At 41.4% G+C, this 13,469-nt stretch overlaps 1 long non-coding RNA gene across 2 annotated transcripts in view; it reads left to right on the forward strand.

Moving 5' to 3' along the window:
* Positions 1 to 887: 887 nt before the first annotated feature.
* The window catches only part of LOC127059662 (uncharacterized), a 176,580-nt gene continuing 163,998 nt past the window's right edge, over positions 888 to 13,469 (forward strand). For both annotated transcript variants that reach the window (XR_007777668.1, XR_007777669.1), the window contains exon 1: positions 888 to 970. This is a non-coding gene — a long non-coding RNA (uncharacterized LOC127059662). The remainder of the gene's footprint in view (positions 971 to 13,469) is intronic.

Here is a 13,469-nt window from a genome sequence, read left to right on the forward strand (position 1 = left end):
ACCTAGAGGTGCAGTGCAAAACTTTGGAAGTTATCCCTGCTCTCTTCTTGGAAATAAAAGGCACCACTAAAATAAAACCCACTTCCTCTGCTCTGTCTGCCCCACAGAGGTTTCTTGAGTTTGGCCTGTGAGACAGGACATCCTGTGTGATTTCAGCAAGTCCATATGGTTCTCCAGAGCTTTTCCCAAGGTGAGCGTTAGAGAGCATCAAATGCTGCTCAACAGAGAGAGGAAATCTTGTGTAATGCTTTTGTTCTGCTAACATCTATGTAAAGAGCTGCCTGGGAGTTTTGGAATGGAATCTGTCATCGCTGTAATCCTGTTCTGGAAAATTGTGATGGAGACAACACAGGCAGTGATGTCATTGGCTGTCTGACACAGCCACTGCCCACAGCAAACTCATCTCCTCCCCAAACTTCCCTTTGTCTCTGGCTTTTGAAAGCCCAATTAGCAAAGCTTATTGGTGCGGCTTTTTTTCTTTTTTTTTCTTTCACAGCTGTGTTAAAATTCAAAACACAGATATGTGAGAGAAAGGCTAATACAGAGAAGGGTCTGTTCAATGTTCTCTGCAGACTTCAGAGGAATTTTTGTGCACTCTGCCTTCTGTGTCATATTGCGGAAATTCTTCTTTGGTTCATACAATGCAATAAACAAGCCTCTTGTGTATTAGCTTTTGATTTTAATACTTCTGCTCACAGTCTATGGCAAGTGGTAGAACCACAAGAAAGAAGCAATTTGCTTGTAAGGGTTCTGGCCTGCCCCTCATTGTCACAGACACTTATTTATTAGGGACCTGTTGCCATGTAGGGCAGTGGTAGTTGTGTGACATCATGCAAAAATGCTATTTATACACTCTGTGCTAGCAATTGTGTTGGACAATCATTACTATCATTCCATGCCTTTGTAAAGGAAGTGGGAAGAGAGCCTGTGTTGTAACCTTGTTTTAGTGGTGGATTGCCCTTTTTCCCAGGTAAGTTACCTGTTTGTAAGGTAATGTTGCAGGTTATGCTTTATTAATTGTGCATTTCTATTTGGACAGGCACTGAGTCACTGTTTTACAGATTATAACTTTACATATAACAGGGCACCTTGTGTTTACAGAAAATAATCCCAGAATGGCTTGATTTTGATTATGGCTGTGAGTGCTTAGCATCATTGAGACGTAGATCAGGGAGATTTGGATTAAATGTATAAAGAATACACCTTCTCCCCATAAGAATTCCTGCTTCCATGTTGTACAAGTAAAGAACCTACAAAATGTTGGTAGTTGCTAAAGCTGTACATAAAATCAGGCAGCTGCAGGTCTTTCTCAGTTCTCACAGCAGTGTGTGTTCCCTGGCTCCATCACAGCTCCATGCCAGGGTGAGATATGTGTCTCTCTATCCACATTGTCCCCACTTGTCACCCTGCTTTCCATAAGCATGAGAGCTGGATGGGAGTGGAGAAGGGATGTGCTGAAGCTGTGTCCTTGACCTGGGCAGCAGGAGGCCTCCCATGCATCCCTCCAAGATACTTATTTGACTGATGAGTTGGATTTTTTGCCTTTTGGACTTCATTTTCTGAATGTCACCAACAGGTATCACTTTATTTTGTTTTCCAACCTGATTCTTCTGTTGCTGGCATTATGTGTCTTTGATTAGACCATTGAGTGATAGTAGAGGTGTGAGGGAGAGAAGCAGGAGTGAAGTGTGACCCGTTTGTTCAAAGGGCCTGCCACTGAAACAAATACTAATAAATGGTCAACTCTGTTCAGTGGCTGAAATGACGTGGCTCTTGTGCATAATTGGTAGTTTAACTGTGTTCAGAACTCACATATAGTGGGTCTACTGTTTTGTTTTGTTTTGTTTTAGAGAAAAAGTAACTGGATGGATTGTTTGGATCCACCAGATCTCCAACACAGTAGGAGAGGGACAAATAGTATCCTCACTACTGCCAGCACCACCACCTGCAGGGGTTATTGCCGCAATCTGAGACGCAGGCATGAGGACTTGGTATCACCATTACTGCCCAGTGAGCCTGATCAAGTAAAGGAAGTTTATCTGTTCCTGAGAAATGTGTAGGTCAGTCCCAGAGCCTTTTTACTGGAGACTAGGAAAGCTTGGCTTTACCCCGGTTTAGGCAGCATCCCACATTGTGAATTTGAAAGTCAGCTTGGCTTTGGAATGAAGGTGCTGGAAACTTTGCAGACCTGTGGATGAAAAATGCTGCATCAGTGTTTCCTGTGAGACAAATCTTGGTTATGTACTCAGACCAGAAATTACCACATCACGTGCTGGCACTCTCTAAGTGATGGAGTTTTTCCTGTGCACAGTTTTTCTGTTCATCATAAACTCTTGAAGCAAGTTCCACAGAAGCAGCTGGAGGCTGAAAACTAAGGTGAATCTCATAGCAAGGATTTATCAAAAGCAGGACTGACTGTGTTTTTAAATGGAATGTGCAGAGAGCAACAGACACCCATGTAGTCTGTTGGAGACACTCTACAAGATTTCAAGTCTTTAACTTTTTAACCTTTGCATAATTCCTGCAATCTTTTATGGTTTCACTAATTATTTGCTATAAGTGTCTGTGGGTAACAAGTAGTTTTCTTAAACAGCTTTAACTCTGCTTCCACATGGACAGTGTGTTTTCCTGCTTGGGTTTTGATGCTCTTGGGTAATACTTCATGGTGGGGGGGAAGGGGAGCAGAGCTCCCGACTGGGAATCTTCAACACAAAAACTGTTAAGGGGTGATAAATCATTGGAGGCCCAGCATGTGATTCAAAGCTGTGGCCACCAGCGGTGACCCATGGGGCTGGAGATATCCGTGACAGGGAGCAGGGGGAGGTGTTTAGCATTCCTGATCAGAGGCCTATCCAGGGCACGGGGTTTGTTTATGTTTCTGTTCCACCGACTCCTGTGAAATGCCCTCTGTCTGTGCAGGGAACACACATCGAGTCAGAGAAAGTATCCTTGGTATTTCTTGAAATGTCAAGGCACGGCGACTTGAAGGTAAAGTGTGAGGAGAATTATCTGGGATTGCAGAGTGGAAACCAAACACTTGGTTCAGGGCTCTATGATTCAACTGTCAGCCTCACACAGTTATTGCAATTTTAGCTAAGCTTTGCACAGAATATTGTAAATATAGCTCCTTTCCTCTAAGCTAAGTCCATCCTAGAAAAATAATTTTTGTTGGATCAGACATGGGGACATCCAATCTCAGGTTCTACTTTGTTCTTGGTTTAATAGCAGATTTTATTTAATAAGAGTTAAAAAAATGCGGGAAAACCCAAATATGATTTGACCTGATTTGATACACTTTTTGAGCAATAATGATATGTTTTGTTGCTGTGCACCAGACAGTGGAGATATGGGAATATGGTTCTAGGGACTTTGTTTAGTAGCGAACATGGATGGTGCTGGGTTAAGGGTTGCTTAAAGGTCTTAATGATTCTGTGATTCTGTGAAATAATTTCTATGTGATATTTTATATATCAGCTATTTCCCAACAAAAAGATTTTAATCAGCAAGTGCAGAGAATTGTTCCAGTTGCTAAGTGCTGGCAAGACAGAGCAGCAATGAATGGAAGGATGGGTTTGGAAGGCAATGAGGGATGAGTGGGAGCTCCAAGGCCTTATGTGGTGAGGGTCTCTGAGTTATGTCAGTAGAGAGGTGTAGGGAGCACTCTCGGTTTGATAAGTGGAAAAGGTCACAAGAAAGGACTTGAACAGAGGCAAAATCACAACAATGTAGCAGATGAGGTGCCTTTGGAGACAAAAGAGACTTACATTGGTAAAAGGGCAACCAAAACATCTTCTTGTTGAGCGCCATGCTGTTTTGATAGACTCTCTAACTGTTCAGAGACATCCTTTTTCCCCTGTGAATTTATCCTACAATGTGGGAAAGATACTTCAAAGTATTTTAGGGATTCCTTTATGGACATGTTGTTGGATATGTTCGACAGCAGCAACCCCAGACTGCTCCAGAGAAAAAGGCAAGAAACCTCATGTCAAGTAGATGTGAAAATACAAGAGTGTCCTTCCCATCCCCTGTACGCAGAGCTTGGCTTAAGGCCTGACTCAGATTTTATGTTCCTTCCTGTGCTCCTTTTATTAGCAGTTTTCAGCTGCCATGTAATACTGAACAACCAAAAGATACCTCACTGTAAACTTCTCGACTTTTCACCAGCACCAGGAATGTCTTAAAAGTTTCACTGTGCTACAGAACAACAGGTGATTATTGTATAATTGATGCTGCTCAGTTGGTGCCGTGTGGGGTAAATGGGGGTGATGCAGGCCTACCTTGTAAAGAGAGAACATGACACAAGGAAGTTGGTAATAATTTGACGTAAAAGGATCCTTAGCAGGTTTGGAAACATTATGGTTGCCAGATGTGCTCTTCCAGATGTCAGGATTTCCTATTAAATGCTTCTTCCGGTCAGAAGGAGCGGTGCCTGTGATAAAGTGTTAGAGCCTTTGAGACATGGGGGTTACCTGACCCCAAAGATTAATTCTGTAACTTTTGCAGCAAATTATGCCTGTTATTAGAAAATATTGTGATTAAGTCCCAGCAGAGCCCTTGGCTGTTCAGGAACACGCTGTGCACAGAGATGGACTTGTCCTGCCATGATGCTGCTCAGTCAGTGACTTCCAACATTCCTGCTGCATTTGAGTAACATTATAACATGATATAACCCCAGATGATTTCATACACTGCTGCTGCTTCAATTCCTTCTCCTTGGACTTCCCTACAACTGCAGCCAGATGTTTGTGAGCCAGTTATCACCTGCTGCAAAAGGGAGTTTGCTGATGTGGTGGAACTAAACCTAGTTTTTCTCATGACCTTGTAGCTCCTCCAGATCCTCAGCACAGAATTGCTTTCTAAACTTGCATTTCTGTTTGAGTTACCTCAAGCCATGTAGCTTTGTAAGTCAGTGCTTCTCTCCATTAGTCTGACTTGTCCTATCTGAATCCCTGGAGTAATCTTTGCCTTAGTTATTCACACTCATTCCCCTGTGAAGGCCTCAGGTCCCCAAATCCTTCATGGGAGGGAAGATCTGACAGGCCCTGTCCCTGCTTTAGATTTGGGAGTTTGCCTTAGTTTGATCTGTCTCAGGCTTCCATCAGCCTGAGTTGAATCCCTGTTCCAGGACCATCTCTGTTCCCTGGGAGGCAATGACAGGGAGCGGCCAGGTCTAAGATCTAAGGGTGGCTGTAGAAAGGCCTTGAGAGACCCAAGAATCACATACAGCTCTTGTGAGTCTCAGCTCAGGGCTTTATCTGCATAACACATGAAATATTTGTTAAAAAATCTGCTTGGCTATTAAATGCTTTATTTGGTAACTAATGTATATTATTGTTTGGCTTATATTACAGTACCTTGCATTTTTCTCTAGTTATTTTCAACTTGAAATGATAGAGAAATAAGGCTGGAGGGGTCAAGAGATAGTCACACCAATAACCCAATATTTCTAGGAGCATCAGTCGTCCTAATCCAATCCTAAAAGGTGCTTTTTCTCCTGAGACTAATTGCTATGTGGACCATGTCTCTTTACAGAGCCACACATTGCTGTATGGAGCTCTCTGTGAGCACAGGCTATCATTAATTAATTCCAAAATAAGCCCTCCTGACAACTTGTGGGTGTGCTGGTAAGGCTTGAGCAATGTGGAGAAGTGTTTATGGGTTGGATGAAATATTATTATGAAAGATATTGATTATATGCTCTCAGCAGCAATCCAAATTGGATATTTCACATTTTGGCCTGGGCTACTGCTGGAAGCCCACAGTGCTCTCTCTTTTTAGATAGTTATCTGTGGCCACTTCACAATTGTTTGGCTTGATTATTTATGGAGAAACTTCTCAAATCTCATCTATTTAAAAGCCAGTCTGCACTTACAGTAAATGGTCCTCTGGCTTTCTGTGCTTCCTCCAGCAAAGTGACTCAGCCTGATTATGGGTAAAAAGGCAGTGGTGTAGTGAAAATCAGCGTTTTGCAGACCCAGAGGGTCAGAGCAGCAGCCTGGAAATGCATTGGGGTCACCATGGAGAGGGGAGAGACCTTTAACAATTACATTTAATTTGACTTGCTATCAAACAGAAGTGGATGACAAAGCAGGAAATGGCATCTTTAGGCACGACATGAAATAGTATTGCTGTCAACTTGAATAAGAAAATCTGACTTTATTAAAGCAGCTACATATTTAAATAGCCTGTAGGGTCAAACAGCCTTTCCTACAGCCTTCTGATAGCTGGCCTGATAACGGCACAAACACTATAAATATCCTAAATCAATAATCCTGTATCCCTGCTGAAAGCAGCCGTGTTCACATATCACAGCAGATGGGAAGAAAGCAAATAATATTTGTCTTGCCTTTGAAATTGATTTCCCATTTTTAGTAAGCCAGAGTATGTCCATATGTTTATCAGATTGCTAAGAGAGATAGCTCAGGGCAGCAGACTTTTACTTGACCTGCTTGCAGAAGGGGGGCAAGGAAGGGAGGAGGAAGTCCTCCATGACCCTAAAAATATCTGCAACAGGAGCTTCTGCAAATGTGATGCAAAGCCTGTGCTTCCCTGACTTCCCTGGAAATGCCCTCCTGTCCTTCCACAGGGCCAGTGAATGGCAGAATCAGACCTGTTCCACAAGGGTTTCCTGACCCTCCTTTGCTTTCCTTTTGGAGAATGTTTGCCATGATGAAAATTCTAGCATCCTGTCAGGCAGAAAGATCCAAGGTTCCTGGGAAGTGCAGAGGCTGCAGCCCCTCTCTTCTGCCTTCCCTTGCCCCTCTGCAGTGCCATGTGTATCCCTGCTCCTCCACACTTGCACTGACACAAGGCTATTTCAGCTGTGATGTGCCCTTCCACAGTGCACAAAGGCTGTCCTTAATGGCTTCCAAATGCACTCTCAGGTCCTATTATTTTTCCCCTCAGACAGGAGATTTTAATTAAATTTAACGACAAATAGTTCAGAGATCATTTGTGTGCACATAAACTCCAATGATGTTTATGGGCAACGTGCAACTGCCTGAGAGGAAATGATGGCACCCTTGGTGTTCTGAGCATATTTTCTGTGGAAGGCATTTAGGTTCCTTCTACTGGCTTCAGTTTTATCCTGTTTATACAATGTATAAAACTGAGAACATGATTTCAGTGGACACTTGGTGGATACCCCTGGCCTGCCAGAAGCTCCCACGGCAGCTGCAATCCTGCAGAAGTTGTTCTTGCGTGTTCATGCCAGCATGGCACACTGATGTTGTCCCAAATATGAAAACCAACCAAACCAAGGTAACATATTGCACTTCAAATGCAGAATAAATGCCGCAACTAATTGGCAATGGCCCAGTTTTGTATCATTTAATGTTTTATGCTTGGCTGATATGAGTTAATACAAGGTGGTACTGGCACTCACACTGAGTCCCAGTTACCTCCTTCAGGCTTTTGGGATGCAGGTGGATACAACAGGTGAAGCACTCAGCTTTGAATTAGGAAACTGCTTTCAAAAACCTACTTTCTGTCTGATTTTTAGCAACTTCCTGGTCTAAACCTTTGTTCCTCTTCTTTTGATGAAGACCTGTGCTTCCTGCCTTGTAGATTTGAAAAATACACCAAAGGCTGGGATGTGATCAGATCCCGTGGAGACACCTGAAAGAAAATTGAGTGTGCTGAGGATTAGTTTGTTTAATCCTGACTTGGGTTGTTAGCTGTTGGGGACATGAAGGGGAAGGAATGAGATGAGAATTAAGCTGTTCACTTCTTTCCTATGTTCAGTGTGCATTGGCAATCCTTGGGAAGCATCTAGGAAGTCCAAATGCAGGGCAGAACCAGAGCTGATCATTCCTTATATTTTTGAACTTGAAAGGCAAATACAGAAGACCACCCATTCCTGCAGTTGCTTTTATTGTTAGAAAAGACAAGTAATTTTTTTTTTTTTTTAGAGGAAGGATGATTTTATGGAGCTGGAAGCCAGATGATCTCACTTCTAATCCTCGTGTTGACACAGATTTTCCTGTGTGACCTTGGAAAAATCTCTTGCTACATTCCAGTTTCCAATCAGTAAAATGCAACAGTCATTCTTTGTTATCTCTAAGGAGCACGCTGCAGTTAATGCATAGTTTCCAGACAGATTTTGACACATCTATAGGTGCTCAAAGATGATATTTTCATATCCAGTCTTTTTTTTTTTTTTTTGTGGTGTTCCTATAAAAGCATTTAAACAAGTTAGGTCTTAACTCCTGTGGCACTTTGGGATCCCTCTTTCTGTCTTCCATCCACATGTAGCTTAATCCCTTTCAAAATTCTGTCATGAACTAATGTGCTTCCATAATAGAAGATCTCTAGAAATAAATTCAGCTGTTAAAGTGTATTTTAGCAATTCCATTAAAGAGAAGTCAGCAAATGTAATTAAGTCAAACTGCAAAAATATTTTAAAGTCACTTTGCTAAAATATGGAATCAACTGACCTTCTTGGTTGAGAACCAAGCTGCATCTCCTTGCTTGTGCTACCCACTCCCCACGTTGCTGCTGCTGCTACTCAGGAAAAGAACACACATTTTCTTCCCTCAGAATTTCTGCCATCAACTGTCATTTTTTTATATGCCATCATGTCATCAGTGCTGTGTTTTCCAACACATCCTCTGCCACTCCTTCATACCCAAAAACACCCTCATCACAGCTTCTGTGTGTTGCTCTTTCTTCTGACTAGGGTTCACAGGAACCAAGGAATCCTTGCTGCTCCCAGTATTTGCGCTCCCTACATCCTGCAGCTCCTTCCAGTTCAGCTGATCCGTGGCAATCGTGGATCATAAATGAGGCAAATATTTTGCATCACTGCAACTTTAAGCAGGGTAATGATGGTGTTCTCTGAGTACCTGGGGTGTGCCATTTCCAAAGAGAATTTTTATGATACCTGCCTTTTTATTTTGCAAGGCGTGGGAAATGTTTGCAGTGGATCTGAAGGGGCTCTCAGCCCTGAACCCTATCTTGGTGACCCTTTGGTGTTGATTTAATGGGCAGAGCCTCAACAAAGATCAGAACATTTTGTAGAAGCCACTAAAAACAGTCTAAGGGACAAGCTAGAGACCAAGTGACCTTTCTAAGGTTATGGAGCAGTTCAGCACCCGAATCAGGAGCAGGTTTCAGTCTCCTGAGAATAACTGAGATCTTTATTCTTTAGCCACCAATTTATATCAGCTTCCAAATATCCCAAGTTTTTATCCAGATCCTTACTGTATGTATAGCTGAGCCATAGAGGATTTTTCTTTTTTTTTCCTTTTCCAAATAAACACCATTTAAAATTCATCACCAGCATTTGTTCCTTTCGATTACTTAGAATCTTCTTAGCTGCACATCTGATTCTTGATAGAGACAGGTACTGTAATTTCTATGCTTTTATCTAATCCATTTATTAGCGTGTGTGGCTGGTTTTGACAGCAAATAAAAAGTAATCCAGTTAGACTTTATTTAAATCCATCTACTAGGAACAATTACCTCAAGTGCTACAACTTCTGACATTCATCAATCTAAAAAGAATACAAAGATGTGTATAAAAATATGACCATTGAACTCAAGTGGTGCTTCAAGGGCATAAGAATAGACTCATTCTATTGCAATAAATAATATTATGTGGTTTAACTGTGACTAGCAGGTCTTGATTGTGGCCATTAATATTTGTGTTTAATAAGGAGGGTCTAATAAAGGCACTCTCCAAAGGTTACCAAATATTGTAGAGAGTTGCTTTGCTGTTTGCATCAGCAACTGTTTTAGGTAGAGGGAGAAAATCATGGGTAAATGTAATAGATTCAATTATGTAATGTGACAATGACTTTGTTCTGCTTTGCCTTGGGTTAGTTAGAATTTAAGCTTTTCCCCTTTAGGTTTATTCAGATTGTTAAGTGGCTGCTGAGAAGCTGGAACCTTGTCAAACAAACTTGGCTTTAAATTTTAAATTATTTTTAATCAATATGTGAAGAGGCCAAGCTCTGCCATATGTTACCCACCATCCATTAGTTGGTAGCTGGTCATTAAACTCTCACTAAGGTTTCCTAACTGTGACTATTGTGGAGATTTTTTTTCTCTCTTTCTCTCTCTCTGTAGAGTATGGGCAAAGGGGAGCAATCGTGGCAGATTGCCTTGAGGACAATAAAAACTCTCATGTAGTATGGTTGTTTGTTCAGACACAAACAATAGAGACATTTTGCTATTACCATTTGCCAGCTATCAAGGGGTTTCGAGCCCCCTCCCCCTTGGTGCCTACAACTCAAAACAGATGCAAAATCTTTCTTTTCAGTCCCCCTGAAATGACCTGTGGTGGTGCAGTGTCACTTAGAGGAGAAATTATTGGAGTGAGAGTGGCTGGTAACAATAGGGGCCTTGTGCCAGGCACATGACAGAACAGTGAGGGGGCTGTTGGTGACTTTATTGGGGAGGGGAGCAGAGATCTGGCAGGTGCTGCCATTGTTGAGGGTCCCTGCTCCTAGACAGCGGTGCAGATGAGTTCATGGCACTTTGTTTCAGCTCTTTGCTCGCGTTCAGTGGAGTGACACTGGTCAAGTAGCCGATCCAGCTTTTTTGATCTCCTGGGCATGGTCCCTTCTGTAACACAACCCTTTATTGCTGAGATATGTCAACATGCTTCTGGGCCATATGGCTTCAAGCTAGAGTAACTTTTATGCTCTCTGAAAGGGACATAATCACTTGAAGTTTGCTCTGCTGCTGCAGCCCTGGTCCTCAGTGCTGACCCTGGCATTGATGTAATCCAGGAAAACCAATTCCAGTGTGTCGATACAAAATAGATCCGTGGGTTTGATGCTGAATTCAACAACCACAGAGGCTGTTGGTCACCAGCTGAAAGCACTGGCTATATTTAGGTATGTGGTCTCTGAGTGTTTTCCTTTTGATCCACAGAACCAGGATTCTGGTGGTGGGATTGCAGCAAACTGGGGTGAAGAAGTTTAAATTTCCCTGCACTCACAAGAATAAGGTGAATGGTGTTAAGTAGGAGAGGTTAAACACACTGAAATAAATGTATTAATGCATTAATTTTACCCGTGCTGTCCCTTTGCTCAAAGCACCAGGCCACACCATAATAGCTACATCTGCTTCTGTTGTACGTATTGTTTAGTTCTAGTTTTTTTTGGCTCAGAGAATAGAAACTGGTCTTTCTGTGGGGAAACAAAGAATTTGTTTTTGTAAATTGCCATTTTTTTCCCTGAATAAATAATGAAAAAACTGGCAGATTGAACAGATCAGCCATATGGAAACTGGCAAATTTTAGTCTGCTAAGGATAATTAAACATGGATGTTATGTGGCCTAATGAGATACATGTTTGTGGTACAGGGGAGGACCAAATGAGAAGATAGAGCTTAGAAAGTGAAATTACATCTTTAGGTTTTGAACTGCTGTCAGAGGAAAGATCTGAAATTGTTTTGAAAGTGGTTAATAGACTTGGGGCAGGCAGGTCTCATAAAAACAGTGGTTGTACATCCAAAACTGGATGACAATTTATAAAATTCCAAATAAGGGATAGTTGGTTTCTTAATGAACACCCCAGTGCTGATACATTAAGAGATTGAGCAAAGACTTAATATGTGGAGGAGCTCTGACCATGTGAAACCATTTGCATTGTGGATAAATGTTAATGTTCTTATTAGGCAAGTTTGCCTACCCCTTGATTGTCAGTGTATAACATAAAATAAAAGATAAATTAGTTTGCAAGTAAAGGTCTTGAAAATTTGACACTGAAATGGACCTGTAGATGTCTTTTTAAAAAAATAGCATATATAAAATTACTGTAATTGCAAAGTGATTTATTGTGATCATATAGAGAACCAAACTCTAAAAATAACCACTAAAGATAATTTTGCAGGAAAAGAAAGCTATGTAACTCTTGTTAGGAACAATGCTAAATCAAATGTAGCAGCTCTTTCAAGATATGCCTCCTCATAAAACACCACAGGGAAAAGCCTTCCACATTCCAAGCCTTCTAATTTATTTTGTGGGAACCCTATAAATGCACCACATTTTATCATATATTTTAAATGTCTACCTACAGGGTCTTCTTAAAAGCTGATGAAGTCTTCAGTTAGGATGAGCAGGTAGCACAGAAAGGAGGTAGTTACTAGAGTAAAACCTGGAGTATGGGTGAGGAATGTGTTAGGAAAAGGCCATAGGGTTTATAGGAATGTTTAGTATCAGTGTAATGGGAAAGGGCTCAAGGATGCAACCAGCATTGCCAGCCACTCCATAAACAAACATGTGCTTCTCACCTCAGCCCCCAGAAATAACAAGCAGAAAAACAAACTGAAAACAAACCTAAGGGGGAGCAGAGGAGAGTGTGGAAAAATGTGAATTGCTGAAGAACATTCCTAAACTTCCCAAACTGCACTGCTTGGAGTTCTTGGGTGAGGGAAACATCCCTTCTCTGCATGTGCTACTTGCTCACATTCTGACCTTTTGATGGAGTGAAATTCTGCTTTCTCATCTGTGTTAGAAGTAGCAGGAAGAGAGGGACCACTGCCCAGGGATGGGGAGGTTTCCATCCAGTTTAAGAGTGCACTCTGATCCTATGGATGGCAGAGCCCAAAAATACAGAGGGAAATGAGGGCACACTGAGCCATTAAGGTTGTGTGGCCAACCTTAAGTCTGACTTTTAAGGCTTTCTCAATTTTGATGACTTGATCTTGCCATCCTTTTCTGTGTTTAGCCATTTCCATAAGCTGATTTCTATCTCTGGATCCTTAAATATTCTCAGGGCTATCTGTAGGCTTTCTAATAAATAACATGCAAAGTAATAAATGATAGACTGAGCTTCATAATGCTGTTACCAGCAAGAATTTGGAAACAGGTCATCTTATGGGACTTTTTTTCCACAAGAGTGTTGTGTATCTCAGAGGTAATGATGGCAGATTAAAGTCCATCTCACCAGGCTGAGTGCACAGGAATCATCCTCAGGGCGTGTGAAGCTGAGAGTATTTTGACAGTACTTAATAACCACCCCTCATTTTAAGCTGGGAAGTAGTAATGAGGCTGAATGATGACACAGTTTACTTTAAGGGCTTCCAATTTAAAGGATTTTTTTGTCAATTACATTCCAAGGATTTTCCCTGAAACAGAGATTTATATTCATGAGATGGGCTTAGCAGTGATTTCCTCTTTGTCATTAAGCAGACTTGGTTATTGTGGGCAAATAATATAGGAATGTATAAGGAATACATCACTTGTGCACCTATGAAATTATTTATCTCCATTTTTGTAATATAAAGTCTTGCAAGGGTTATGGGGTTTTTTTGTTTGTTTGTGGGGCTTTTTTTGTTTGGTTTTTTTGTTTGGCTTTAGGATTTATTGAAAAGGTAACATCACTTAAATGGCATTTGATGTAATACTCTGGTGTGATGCTGTATTTGAAGCGTTGTGGTTGATACAGCAGAAGCTACAATTAACTCACCTTATTTTATAGCTACTAGCTATAAAATCTAACTGTTATATAAATAATATA

Source organism: Serinus canaria, chromosome 5 (assembly GCF_022539315.1).
Source record: "Serinus canaria isolate serCan28SL12 chromosome 5, serCan2020, whole genome shotgun sequence".
Classification (NCBI taxonomy): domain Eukaryota; kingdom Metazoa; phylum Chordata; class Aves; order Passeriformes; family Fringillidae; genus Serinus; species Serinus canaria.